Raw genomic sequence first — 16163 nt, 5'->3', positions numbered from 1 at the left:
GTTTCTCTGCTTAACAAACAATTCAAAAATTGTCTTTAATGAGATGTAAGACTTGCAAGCAAAAGCTCTCTGAATGACTGTCATTTGAGAACATGGGTTGGGAATGCTACACGTTTCACAACTATGTTTTACAGAAAATATTCCTGTACCATTACAGTCACAACTGGAGGATAATGACGTCTACCAGCTTCCATTTATAGATTTCATATCATCATAATTGTGCAGGCATACTTTTGTTTTAAGCTTACTTGCTGGTGCTGTATAAAAGCTATATCGACAACTAATGGCACTATTCCTTCTCTGATAGCACATAGCCACTGCATACACATTTACTATAGTGGAAGTGTGTTTCCCTTCTTTTATATGCAGTTTATGCTGTAAATATAACAGTATTAAAGCTGTGTATTTGCTAATTGCCGTTGGAAACATTCTATGAATCCACCAATGAGCTGTCTGACTTACACTTCTGTGTTAGCTTACTCTTGTATCTTTGCAACTCTACTACTGAGCCAAGATACAAGCTGCGCTTTAGTTTGCAAAACTACTTACAATAGAATAGGGAGATAACCTCTCATCTGCTTCCCCTCCTTTTACCTTTTCTTTCCCAAAATGCACTTATCATACCTCTCATAATGATACCCGCAGTGCTTATAGTGGAAAGGGAATGTATCAGATTACAGTCAAACCTGAACCCAGTTGTTAAATGCATAATTAGATTCACATTACCGTAGGAGTAGTCTGAATTTGCTTCAGAATCCAGTTGCTTATTTAAAATGTATTCTTTTTTTCATTACGTAGCTTAACTGGTGACTACCAAAGCAAACGTCGGTGCTCTCATTTCATTTTGTGAGGTCATATAATGGCTTTTTGTCATGTTCTTAGGCTCCCTGAAGAAATTATTGACAGTTTTGGTACAATCCAACTTTGATCTTATTTCCTGAAAAGAATGGGTTGGTAAGGATTAAAGAGGCATAATTCATGGAATGGAGAACCATAAATTCCTGAATTATTTATTGAATCAGGAGGGAACAATATTTTGGGATTTATGTTAATTCCAAGAATATTAGATGAAGCTAGAGGTTGGTAACCTTGTTTAAGATATGCAATCTGCTTTAAAATAATTTTCAGACACTTTGTTTTGGTACAATACATTTCGACAGTAACCCTTTGAAGCCTGACATTCTTAAATCATAGAGAAAAATGCACACAAGAGAGTCTGAGGCAGGGTGCTATAGTAGGTAGGCAGGAGCAATATTTTCTTCATTCCTACTACTACTCCATTTTCTCTTTGGTCAGTATGGCTGACCTTTTGGGCTAATAGCTCAGGAAGCCTTGAAATTCAAGACAGAAAGGTATATGTCCATAGGTGGATTCTGGCATTTTAAAGTTTGAGACAATTATTTGTGCTTTATAGTATTACCTGGCAGTATTCTATTGAGTACTAGGAAAATTGTCAAGACAGATTGGGTAACAAACAGATGCTAGTGGGAGTTTTAGATTGAAACAAGCAGTGTATATTCAGGAATGTGCTAGAATATGGGATAGTATGTATAGGCTGGAATTCACTGTCAGGGTCAGTCATCTGGAAGTAATCATTGGGTAAAGGAAATATTAATTTGGTGCAGTCTTTCTGGATTGTATGAAATTTTCAGGAGTGTTGGTTGGAGTCAATGCAATATGAGCAGAAAGGAGGATGACAACAGTGAGTTGTCATTTATACCCTAAATTCCTTCTACACAAACTGAAAAAAGTATACTACTGGAAAGTACCTTCACTGCAGGTGACTCAATATTCCTGAGAAATTTCAGCACTCTTTCACTCTGGATGTTGCATACTTGCATTGAGCAGTGCCAGAAAACTTACAAATACAGCCAGGGCATGTAATGGCATGTGTCAGTTTCTAGATGTAGAAGAACTGGGGACTTTGGAGATTATGAGTAAGCTAGCCCGGGTCTATATTCTATTGTTGACAGGTGAAAATGTTGACTCTGTCTTGTTCGATACCAAAAAGTTGAACTACAAAATTAGCGAACGGCCAAATCACAGATTTCTTTCCAAAGGAAAGAAATCGGTTGGCCAAACACCAATGGCATACATAAACAAATATATTTAACTGGGGGGCTTCGTCCCCACTCCCCCAATGGGGGAGGCTGTGCTGTCCACTCCACCAACTAAATATTCTAACTCCGAGACCACACTACAGTTAGGGAAAGAGCAGGCCTAAGAGAATGGCCAACTGATTTCTTTCCGTTGGAAAGAAATATGTGATTTGCCTGTTCGCTAATTTTGTAGTTTGACATTTTGGTGTCGAACAAATCAGAGTTGACATTTTCACCTGTTGACAATATAACATAGACCCGGCTAGTCTATATGCATCATTTGCTGACACTCATAACAATGTACTGCATAGAATGAACATGCATCTTATGTTGTTTAGAAATTTTCTTCCATGTTGAATATGGCCTTTTCACCTCTGTCTGAGCATGCTTCATTACACGGATCAGTTTCCTACAGTTCAGTAAAAGAAACCTATAATCCTTGGAGAGTTTCATCATTTTTATGGGCTACCCAACATATTGATAAAAATTAGAAGAGCTGGCCTATGATTTCTGAGACAGAAATGATGGGTCCAGTATCCTAGATCATATTTTGAGGTATTCTGTTAAATGTAATTTTAAACACTGAACTGACAGCGGGAGCAATATTTCCTATGGATGTGGAAACGTGGCTGGAATATGGAGTACTGCATGATTCAGTAATTCTCAGTTCTAGCTTTGATTACTTAAAGGCAGTCTGACTCTGAGTGTGTCTCATTTATTCAAAATATAATGGCAAGATCCCGACATTTAGTAGATGTTGAGATAGCAATGGCTTCTGACAGACCTGAGTATATTTGAATATAGCACTGCAAAATGGTTGCAGTTTTAATAACAGCATCAACATTTTTCAGCAAGCCTTGAAGAAGAAAACACTTAGCCAACACCGTGACTTAGGAGGACATGTTTTCCTGTACAGGTAAAATATAAATCGTCCCTGACCAATCCTGTCAGCATTAGAGAATGGTACAAGTAGAAGCCCGTATACTCTCTTTGAGATGCTTATGGATGAAGAAGTCGGGCTTTGCTTGCCCCTTTACTTATGGACGAGTAGACGGGGGACCTTGAGAAATATAAAGCTGCATGTCCTGACCACCTTTTCAGTGACTTGTATAAAATTGTCCCTATCCTGGTGTTGGACAAGATATTGCATACATAACTGTCACAACACGTAGACAACCCCTCCCAGATTGTCACTGTTGCTTAATCCCAATAGAACTCAGTAAAGGTTAATATAAATTTTAACTATAGATTATAAATTAAGAGCATGGTTATGGGCCAGGAGCCTACAACATTATGTCACATGTTTGATCAAAATACAACAGTACGGATTCATACCTGGATGCTAAATGAGACATTGCATAGATAAGTTATTATGATTTATTACTGTTCTTTCTAGATGAGTGTCATGGGTAACTCACTTGATACAGGCAAGACATTTGATCACTTCTTATACCAAACTATCTTGACTGTACTCCAAGATTATGACTTTTTTTAAATCTTTATATCCAGCATAAAGGCATTGCATTTGGGCCAGGCATCACAGTTAGTCTATCTCTAAAATGTGGCCTCACACAAAAATACCAACTGCTATCTATTCTTTTTATTTAAGCATTAAAGATATTTGCCACGAAAGGCCAAAGATTCTAACAAGGATTATGTGTAAAAGTAGAAAACCACTGTAGCAAGCACAAATAAATCCTGATCCTGGAAAGTATATAAATGCTTTTATTCCAAAAGCAGCCACAAAGACACTTCAACACTCCAGATAAACGCTGATCACAAGAAAATAGGAAATTAGGGCTCAATGAAATGGTGTCGATAGCCCCAGTATTAAAACTGAGGGCTGCAAAACTCTAATTTTATATATATATTTTTTAAATTGTATTACATATATTATCAGTACAAACAATGAATCTTTTAAATACTTTTAAATACTTTTAAAATTTTTAAAATGTTTTTAATATTCACTATTTTGTTAAGGAAAATGTTTTCTATTTTAAGATGTATTATTAATTCATACCACTAGATGGCTTTACTACCTTATTTATTTAAATACACCTTTTGTGAAAGACAGTATTTAAGTCATCAAGTTTATTAATTACAATTAAAGTATTTTTATCATGTTTTTAATATACAACTTTTACATGATGAGTTTAGTTATTGTAGAAGTTTAAATCTTTGTATTTTAACTTTATGGCTTTATGCTTAAAAATTTTATGTATTCTTGCACTTTAAGCACTTTACAATACGATTGGTCAATGCAGTGATGACAGAATTCAAATGGTATATCAAAACACTAATTAAACAATATGGCCAGTATTACTGATGAAGTTGGGGACGAAAACGTTTGTTGGATACGTTATGGAGTGTATTTTCTTGTGATCAGCGTTTATCTGGAGTGTTGAAGTGTCTTTGTGGCTGCTTTTGGAATAAAAGCATTTATATACTTTCCAGGATCAGGATTTATTTGTGCTTGGTACAGTGGTTTTCTACTTTTACAAGTTTGCTGATTTTTCCACTTGCTCGTTGATTTTTATAAGGATTATGTGTATCATATGAATTAAGTAAACTGGCCTTGAAAGGGATATCTGCAGAAAATCTGATGATTAACCTCCGTTTGCGCTTGAAATAAAAACTGGATTATTCAGTCAGGTATTGGATAATTTTGGAGAGGTCTCCAACATTAAGGTAAACTGAAGCAAGATGCAGGTATTGTTTGTAAAGAATGCACCAGTGGACTAGGTCAAGACCCTCATCTGACAGACTAGACTAATAAATGTGTGACATATTTAGTAGTTGAAGTTGCAGGCAACTTCATAGAAATGGAAAGTAGAAGAGAAGCTGGACTTGAAACTTTATCTGGAGGAGCATTTGCGACATTTTCACATCAAAGGTGCTTAGTATATTATAATTCATTGTTGTAAAAGTTTTCCTGACCTCACATTGTTATTTTCAATAGCTACTACCATGCTTTTGTCTTCAAAGAGGATAGCTAGAAGGTTGACACAGTCTATCGCTCATTGGCTCTGGTTTTATTTGAAACCCTGGATAGAGGCTGAGTACATGCCTTGGGATAAGAGTAAGAAGACATTCAGTTTCCTGACTTAACTAGAAACTCACTCACATTTTACATTCATATCTTCTTATAGTCAGATTGTATGTAAGTAATGGAGCTCAGAAGGTTGAGCAAAAAGTTAGAAACTGAGTTGGCTTTTAAATGATTAATATTGGTGATTTATCAGAATGGTTTGGTGTACTTCAGAAACAAATTAGAAATTCACTAAATGACTTAACACATATTAGAAATACAACTATGAAAATTAAGGATTATGTTTTTTAAAGGATAGCTGAACCTCTAGGGGCAAGTGTTGGTGGAAAACTTGAAATATGAGTAGAAGAGGAATTGAAGAGAGATATTTATCTGTTAGATCAAAGTAATGTGGTGGGCATTTCATAAGCAAGAATGTATTTTCTTCACAGTCAGGAGACTGCCTGGCTTTGTAAAAAGTTGCATCCTTGGTATTGAAGCAGTGTGCGAACTACACAAATAAAGGGGGGCATGTGGAATCCTTATGGAATTATATCATTGAAATCTGGATCGAGGTTATAGGTGGAAGTAAAGTGGAGAGATATACAACTCTGTCTCCCTCCTATGCTCTGACCGGTTGCTGCTACTTTTTATACTAAACATTATGGGCCAATAATCTGCCAACTTTAGACGGAGTCTTGCTTTTGTGGTCACATATAAGTCCATTTCCTAGTCACATCTTAGACTAATTTTGTGTATTTCCTGTTTCCCTACATGTGCTTGAGAATAAGTTGATGGAGTTCTAATGGCCTGACCATTACAGATCAGTGATTGTGCTAGACCATTTTGCACTGTATTGAGGACTTTCTCCATTTCTTCTTTTGCATGACAGAGATGTTAGCATTCATCATCTAGGGATATGAGGTTTCACTTTGCAGATAGGCTTGCACTTGCAAAAATGCTTATCTTGATATAAGCAGGAGTTTTGTTTATAAAAGTTCTTACTCGTTTACAATCAAACTGTATCAATTATGCATAAAAAATGAAATTACCTCATTTTTCTTTCTACTTCTCTGATAAACTCATTTGTATGTATCCAAACATAAATGACAGATGCAGGATATTCACCAAACATGTTAAATGCGGGTAGATGCATATTTTGCTGAATGATTTTCTGTGCAATGAAACGCCAATGCCTCCAGACAGATAACTACATTTCTGGAGACTCTGCAATATTATCTTCGAGTAAATTATGGACATCACCACGAGTTGGGGAATCTTTTGCACAGTCAGTGTCTGCAGACGGTTACTAGAATAAACTGAAGTGGACATGCCAGTATTTTTGCAGTGATGAGTTGTGTAATAGCACAAATATAAAGTTATTTGGAATGACCACTGAAGAAATTACCCCTGTAACAGAAGAAATTTTAGGCTCTGGGCTAATAGTTTTTGTCCACAAATATATAGCTGGGGTCTGGAAGAAGCAACACCCACCAACCACCAGAGCTGGGGGTATGAAATAATGATTTCATTTGATGGAAATCTCTGTCAATCAGAATCCAAAGGTGATATTAATCAATTTTGTATTGTCTTTAAGAGACAGTCATATTAAGGCTAATGTTTATAAAGGTTTCTTCTGAATTTCTGAATGCTTTGCATGTCATATCTTGATCTCTCAATCTCCCTCATTACATGTTTCATCACCTTACTCCTACCCTGCCTTATATGTTTTTTCAATAAAGGTACTGTTTTAAGTAAAAAAAAAAAATTATATGTGCATGCAACATATATAAGAAAATGAATATAGCCTTGATGACTAACAGATAAGAGAAGCAGGTTATTAGTTCCTGTGGTTACTACTAGACAGCAAATAAGATAGCATAATAACCGAACCATTCTCACTGTTTAGGCAGCTAAGCCAGGAAATGTGATCACTTTTGGGTTAGAGAAAAAGGAAAGGTGTCTCTTTTTATCGATGACGGGAGGGAATAGTCATTGTCAGAACATATTATGACACTGCATATTTCCTTTGTATCCTAGGTTCTAGGCACTGCTGTGCTGAAGCAAAAGTTTTTGGCATAATGGTGCTAGCTTTTCAATATGACAAGATTTTATGATATACTGTGATTGAGTCTTTGTCAACAACTCAGCAGTTCAACACCACGTGTATCTCTTTCAAAAAATTATGTATACTTTTATACATACCTAGCAATAGTGTTGGCAGAAATACATAGGTTTATTGACTGATTGATTGACTAATTGATTGTTCTTTAAGATCTATATCTATATATATAGATATATACGTACATATATTTATACCCCATCATAATCTGATATCGTTCATGTGCATAATTAGTCATTACTCATCTCCTGTATTACTGTTTCACCAATACTGAATATATGCACTTGCATGTGTCCAAATGTGTCGGTGATATAACAGATTTAGATAACCCTTATCATAATTCTGAGGACTGCAGATGTGATCCTCAATATTACAAACATAAAACTATGATTCTAATAACTAGACAATGAACAAACTTCTGTACTGCAAAATAAAAAAAAAACAGTTTCACACCATCCATACCTCTGCTGGAAATATACATTAACTTCAAGGTTGCTGCATCTCACAGCTCAGAATAAGGGGCTAACTTAAAGATATAGCAGCCTCAAATATAATATATATTCCTCTATATTTATAAGTAATATTTCAGTTATCTGAGGATAACAATTGAGGTACTTAGAACTTGATAGGTACCTGTATTTATCAAGGCTATATGATAAGCAACTGTCTAGCATGAGTATTATGCTGAGTAGAAGACAGAACTCTGGATTACACAAGAGGCTAAGGCACAGAAGTAAATGGGTTAGTTTCCCCTCTGCCCAACAACTATATTATCAAAGCAAATGTATTTGTTAAGTCTTGCAAGTATGCATGAATGTATTTATACCAATGGTTTATGACTAGATTTCCACTAAAATGACTTAATTTTTCTGACTAGAATAAGTGTAGATGTTTTTGTATATATGGGCATCATTTTATATATATATATATATATATATATATATATATATATATATATATATATATATATATATATATATATATATATATATATATATATATACATACACACGTGTGTGTGTGTGTGTGTGTGTGTGTGTGTGTGTGTGTGTGTGTGTTTCAACAATAAACATTTTCTTATTTTCATCAAAAGACAGACAAAAGCTCCTTATCATTGTTATAACTTGTTACTAATGAGTTAAAGTATGGACTCACTGAGCCAAACATATACAGTCAAGATGAAATAAAGACGCTGGTATTTTTTCATTACTGTTATTTTACTGGCAATTGATAACAGTACAGACATTGCTACTAATAAATATCTATGCTATTACATATGTAGTTGTATTGACAAATTCCATGGGATTATCCTATAATATCTTAGAAGACAAATTACTCATGCCTTACATATAAACTGACACTTTTTTATTGGGAGCATTTTTTTCTTATGTAAGCTATAATGAAACCTACTGTGGTGGTGGTGTTGCGGTAGCGTTGTCGCCTCACAGTAAGACATTGCCCTGTTTGATTGTCAGCTAGAGCATCTTCTGTGTGGAGACATGCATGAATGGGCGTACCTTTGTTGAAGGTTGTGCGTCAGGGCCGGCAACTTGGCACGTAAAAATCTACTGCCAATCATTAGCGGACCGGAGTTCCGCTGTGGCGACCCCTAACCAGGAAAAGCCAAAAGACACAACAACAAACAAGCTATAATGAAACTTGTATATGCATATCATTCAAGCCATCAGGCTAATAGCCAATTTAGTAGTCATAAATCAGTGTAGAGTCATACCAGTCTGTTCATGTGCTCGCATTTTTGCTACCAATGTTGCTCAAATGTACCTCGAATAAAAAATAAATAGAAATCCACTCACATGAACCAAGGCATTGTAAATCTAAAAACCAGTAACCAAACACAAGTCACCAAGTTGATAATCATCACTGCTTTTAATACCTCAAACCAACGTATCCATACCTTGTAGAGGAGTGACCTACTCTGTTTTTTAAAAGTCCACCTAATTTTCCATAGAACTAGAACCAACTTCACCTGGATATTTTCACCTGTAAGCAAATGTTTCTATTTTTTCAATACTTCTATGATATGCCCTAGCAAAAAAAAAGTGAATACTGTACTCAGCCACTTTTTAAGTATTGGATGGAATTCCAAACTGAAAGATGTGGGGATGAAGCAGAAATACCACAGTTCATAATTATCACATTTCTTAATGATGTCTAAATCTAACTATGACCACCAAAAAAAATTGCAGTGTGGCAGTTCAAATACATATGAAAGTACATGGCCCTTACTTGTTTATTTATCCAACACTGGTTCAAGCACATATGTATTTATTACTCTGTTAATCATAATACAGCACTGATCCACATGGTCCTTTTTCAGGCTCCTCTCGGGAGCACTGCCTCGTTAAGTGACTTGCTTAGAATTATACAGCAGGCAAATGGCAAAGAGAAGATGAGAAAATCAAATTCTGGACTACAGAAAGCAGTTTGTTAATAGTCAATAGCCTTTATTGTCTGACTAACTGCCAAAATTTGCCTAAAAATGGCGATGAGTGCCATCTATTAAAGATAAGCTTGGATGCAGGAATCTCATAAACAATGATCACTGATAACCTTCATGTCATCCCATATTCAATGTTCTGCTTTTGCAACAAGATGCCTGGGATCTCTTCATACCTCTTAAGATTTATTCTGCTTTATAAAGGACCCAGTCTCTCTGTCTCTCTGTAAGGACACCCTATATTCCAACAAACCATGGGCTGTCCCAGCTACTACATTAACAGTTCCATCCTCACTCAAGCATATCAACAGCCTTCATACTTTCATCCACAGACCACCATATTATAAACTACTACAAAAGAACCTCAAGAAGTCTCCAAAAAATAGCTAATTTCCATGATGCAGAGATATTGAGCCTTGACTATGACACAAATGGCTTTATTGGGCAGAGCTCACCTATGTCCGAGAGAGTGTTATGAGTTCTTTTTGCAGCTGGGTGCTTCCCATTGAAGACAAATGAGTATTTTTTGACTCTGGACAGGCTGCCTTTTGTGGTAGGGAAGGCATAAATCAACATGTTATTTTGCAGAGTGATGCATATGACGGTACACGTAGAATCCACAATAGCTAAAGTTTTCTCTCCCTTTTCACATCCACTTCTGTGCACTCAGGTCAAATATTTGATGTCCACCTCCTGACTCTTGCTCCAAGCAAGACTGGAACACTGAACTTGACAGCAAGTAGGCTAGTAGGGCCTCAGTTTTCTCAGAGATGGAAGGTCCAACTGTCACAATGCTTGCAGCAGTAATTTGCTGCACCTGTGGGAGAGGAACAAATTGGTTCATGAGCAGTATAGGGCAGACATCAGAAGCAGAGGGCATAGGGTTAAAAAAATGTAAAAAAATAAAATAAAACGGTAAAAATTCTCTAAGGATAAGAAAGGGTAACAAATTATAAGGTTTCCAGAATGACCTCTTTATGAATACAATACACACTCAGGGAAAGCTGTTTTGTCACATTGATCCAACCTTTTAAAAGGATATTACTTTATTAACTAGGGCAGAGATCAAACACTCTTACCATGATATCAAACTAAATTAGCTTTTTCCCAGACAATAGCAGAATCTTAGTAGTACCTGCCATCACTGGATGCAGAAACAACATCATAAGTATACCTACCACCAGTTCTTTTTGTAACACTCAACATCCAGAAAGGCAGAGCATTCCTCTTTTGTCTAAATTGAAGTAGTGTATGAAGGCATATATTTGAAGGTCCGGACATTTCCAATCATCTCCATTTTATTTTTTATACATTTGTTAATAAAGTAAGTTCACTAGTCACAAGTGTCCCTTTCTTTGACAAATTGGGAGGACTGGCTGGCCAAGTGACTGGTTCAAAGGCACACAATAGGCAAATGGAGGTAGAAGGAATAAAACCCAGTACCCTTGATTACAGGAAGCAGCTTGTTAACAGCTAAGCCTTAATCATCTGAACTAACCAACAGACATCTTGTTTCAGTCTTACCTCAAAAACAGCTTTGCCCTGCTTTTTCCATGAAAACTGAAAAAGACTCTAGTTTGCTGATTTACCGGAATAGTGCTTGTGGGATCCAGTGACATATGATTTAGATAATGCAAGACCAAAGCAAGGAGAATTATTCTAACCTCAGGACTTTGTTTTTTGCGACACAGAAGACTATAGCTAACGTGTCTAATGATGAATAGCTATGCTGGATAATGGCCAATACATTACTTCTAATAAATAAGTCCACATATCCTCTGGCATTATCATTACAAAATTGAACAACCCATCAATGAGAAATAAATTAGTCCTGATGTATTTCTTGGTAGCATTAATGCATAAGCCAGAAACCATTCCATATTGAAAAGGAATGTTTTCAATTTCTAAAAGCAGCAGTTCCTTTTCCTTTCCATAGCCACTTCAAAGTAATCTAGAAACCAACATGTGCTGCACTATCAACTGTCCACTTATTAAGTGCTGTAAAAGATAATCTTTGCAATTCAAGTCTCTGTTATGAATAAAGGAAATCTCTACCTCTTGTCACAAGAGAATGAAAAGAAAGGATATAATGGCTGGCTACTAGTTAAACATTTGGATTATGATACAGAAGATTGACCATTCTGAGGAAATGAGGCTGAAAATCCATCCTGCCTAGAACGCAAAAACAAAACTCAACTATACTATACAGTATCAGATGCTTTTTTGATATCTAACAACAATTTACACATATATACACAAAAATATTGCAAGCACAGGCATTAATGTCCTTCTAGCCTTACAACATACACAAATATTTGTTCCCATAATAAGTGTCCAGGCTGTCCTTAAAAATATCTGAACAAATACTTGCTTTAATGTAATTTAGTAGTCTATTCGTTGCATCAGCTGGTCTCTCAGAGAACCAATTAGTACACTTCTCATTCTTAGAGAATCTTCTACATAGATTGTCTGATGATTCGCTACTAAATTTTGATAACCCCAAACATTCCCAGAGGTAGTTGTCTCTAAATACAATGTATACCTGAATATGATCTCCTCTTAAATATCTATATGAGACACTGTTCAAGTTCAGATATTTTAGTCTTTCATAATAACTTAAATTTTCACAATCGTGGATACCCTTGGTATATTTCCATTGTACTCCTTCCACTTTACTCATGCTTGTTTTCTTATAAGTTTCTATATTGTTATTCCACACTCAAGTTTGGGTCTAATGTAACTAGCAAACAATGACTTCATCATTTCTGATTTCTTAGACTTTACAAATATGTTTGTACAGCCTATAGTTCTATAACTATCATTAAACAATTGGTTGGTACGATTAGAAAACCTCAAGGTTGGATCTATCCATATACCCAGGTTCTTAAATGAGTCTACAGTTTCAGTCAGTGTGTGCTGTATTAAATATTCACCTTTCAGTTTATGTGTCCCAAATCTCATATGCTTAGTTTTTGAAGTATTTATCAGTATATTATTCTCCTGTGCCCATATGGTCAATGTAGTCATGTTCTTTTGTAGACATGCCTTATCTGTAACACATGTAATCAGTTTACCCAATTTCATGACATCTGAATATAGACTGCAGAACACCTCAGATAAAAAAAGTTAGGTCTGAAAGATACAATCTAAACAAGTAAGGGCCTAGGACAGAGCCCTGTGGTGCACCCTGACTGTAACCAAGCATTTCATCTGTCCAATTTCTGGATGATACTTGCCATATCCTTAAAAATAATTTGGAAGGTTGGCATAATGGGTAACGTGTACCTTACAGACAGAAGGTGCAGGGGTTGATTCTCACTAGGTTAATTGGCTAGCCTTAAAAAATGGCCCACAAGAGCAGTTTGCCTACTACCAATCTATGAATCTCTGCAGCTATCCATATTATCAAGAACACATGATACCTAGTTGTTCTAATTTATTAATCAGTGTTTTGTACATGACCCTGTCAAATGCTGAAGTTAAATTCATATAAATTACATCACAGCACAATTTTTCATTCATAGCTGCTATTATATTGTTATAGAACATCATGTTACAGGTGTTAATAGCTCTGTTTTCAACATATGCATGCTGATATATAGTTTCAAGTCCCAGCCTATCCAATTCTGACAATAACTTATCCAATATTACCTTCATCATTATTCTTCCACAACAAGAAAGTAGACTTAAGGATCTATATGACTCTGGGTTTGTCCTACTGCCCCTTTTCCATAAAGACAGGTTTGATACGTGCATGTCTTCAATCTTGAGGAATCTCTCCACATTTATATGACCTAGTAAATAATAGATATAACAGTCTCTCCCTTTTTTATTTCTGCAAGTCTTTTGGATTTCTAATACCATGACGGGAATGGACCCCATTCCTAAGTCAAAGTACAATTAAAGTTCATGAAATTAGTATTGTTTCAATCTTTGATGTCAGCCAAAAGTGCTCTTCACACCTGTAATGTGCCCAGTAATTACTTCTTCTGTAATTTGCACTGGGTTACATGTATTGGTAACATATCTAAATACGACTGAAGATTTTTTTATAAGACTACTATTGGAACTGTTTGGGTATCTTTCTTTCACATTGCTCTCATTTATGCTTGTAAATCTTGATATTTTATGCCTTTGTTTCGCTCTGTATGCAAGACACTGTAGTTACTGGGCGTGGCAATTTCAATTATCAACGCTACTTTTGTCTTCTTTTCATGGACCATTATATCTGGTTTTCTCGCATCTATCTTTTGAACTGTTGGTAATGGGTGATCCCATGTGATGTAGACGTCAACATTTTCTATGATGCTTTTTAGATCATGTTTGCAGTCTTTTTCTGCCACTTCAGTAAAATAATGTTTGCACAATTCTCAGTGCAACAGTCTGGTCACATTATTATGCTTTTCAGTATACAGTCCTTCTGCCATTAGTATGTCACAACCAGCAGTGAGTTATGCCACTGTTTCCAATTCTGTTTTACAAAACTTACATTTGTCTGTTTCTCCTACATGTTCAATGGACTTTGTAATCCAGTGTGTACATAGCCCACTATCTTGGGCCGCCAATATTAATGTTTCATCTCTTTGTTTGAATTTGCCTCTCCTTAACCATGCCTGCATTCATTCCTGATCAACATGAGGTTATTCCAAAAGTTTTCTATGCTTACAACTACATTTATGCATTTTCCACATTTCTCGCCTTCTCATCTGGTCCTTCATCTTATATTCTTTTTTTGTTGTTTTTTTGGCACATTCAGTTGCTGCCTGATTTTTATCTACTTCTGGTTTGATTTCCAGTCCTACTTGACACTGATATGCTTCTGCTAGATTAAGCAGAGACGTCGTCTTAGATTTATTCTCCTCATATTTCAAGTCTTTCATTATGTTTGGGTTTTGTGATGTCAGCAGATATGTGTGGAGTCCCACAACTGCAGATCTATACATGTAATCAATTTCAAGGTGGCCCATCCCTCCAATAGAATGGAGAATACATAATTTTGGTATGCACTGACTTTTAAAAATCATTTGGTGAGTATGACGCCCCACCACTGGCCCAGTAATCAAGGACCCTCAATCTTCATCACTGGCAACAATGGGGGATGTACACACTGGGAGGCTGATAAGTACACACACAGTAAAGTGCAATTTACTTTAAGAGCACACAGAGATCACAGTCAGTCTGGGGCTGGTTTCTCCCTCTTTCTCAAGATCCCCAATAAGACTCCCCACTGGCATAGCTATAGAGTTGAGATCTCAGCTGAGTGGCCAAGCCAAGACCTCCAGCACCCTTTCTGTCTAACCAGTGCTTTTTGTCCCTGCCCAAGTAGCTGACACACACATGCTTTGAGATTTGATTTATACATTAACACACACACACACACACACACACACACACACACACACACACACACACACACACACACACACACACACACACCTGGGAAAGGCTGGCACAAATTCACTAGCTACCCCCCTTTTGTCCAGAGTAAAAGGCAGTTATTACTGCCACCAACCAACTTTTCATCAGCTACTTTAAGGCCCTTAACAAAGGATGTCCAGTCGCACTGTGTAATGTTATTATAAATCCAAATTGTAGTTTGACCAAGAGCAAGGTTATTAGGAGTGGCCCATACAGTGTCAGCAAATAAATATGCAAGTACTATCAGAACATAAATATGTCTCTACACAGATCAACCACAATGATAGGTTTAAATATATTTAATAATAAATAACAAAAAGAACAAGAAAATACTCAGTAAATAATCACAGTTACATTGGAGTTCAAAATCACAGAAAATATTTGAAACAATATTGCAGGACAGTCTCAAATAAATAACGAAAACATCTAAGCTATACTTCACTATATTCCTGTCTGAATATAAGAGAAATTACTGTACCCTAGTTAACTTACTTCCAGAGCAATGTAAGTATGGTGATTAGATCTTCTAGTTGATGTTGCCAGGTCAAAGACAAATAATGCACTGTCTGTCTCTTTCCCTCTCTCTTTCTCTCTCTCTCTCAGAGAGTTCTTAAATTAATATTTCAAATATTACTGCTGATGTAGCTGGTAGCATGACATCACTTCTTGTCATCTGACTATCAGTTCCCAGGCTCACAACCATTGATTTTAGCATCTACCTGCGAAAACACATAGACCTTAGATCTTTTGGCAAATGGTGGAAGTTGTAAAAAAATGTACATTCCTCCACATTTAAAGACAATACAAAAAACTTCTAGTTCTAGACATAATCTCTCCTGTTGCACAGAAACGGAAAGATAATATATATTTTATTATATGGTTATAAAGTAATTTAAGTTTTCAGCTATTCTTCTGAAGTTAACTTGTTATTTTTCTGTCCCCATCGTTAAAATGCATATGCATCTAAACAGTTACAATAGTGTATATACATTTCTGCTCAGTATTTTATAAAATATCTCTTCCTCATGCATGTCTGTA

Source organism: Protopterus annectens, chromosome 3.part0 (assembly GCF_019279795.1).
Source record: "Protopterus annectens isolate FY-2018-M chromosome 3.part0, PAN1.0, whole genome shotgun sequence".
NCBI lineage: Eukaryota > Metazoa > Chordata > Ceratodontiformes > Protopteridae > Protopterus > Protopterus annectens.
This window is presented reverse-complemented; position numbering follows the sequence as displayed.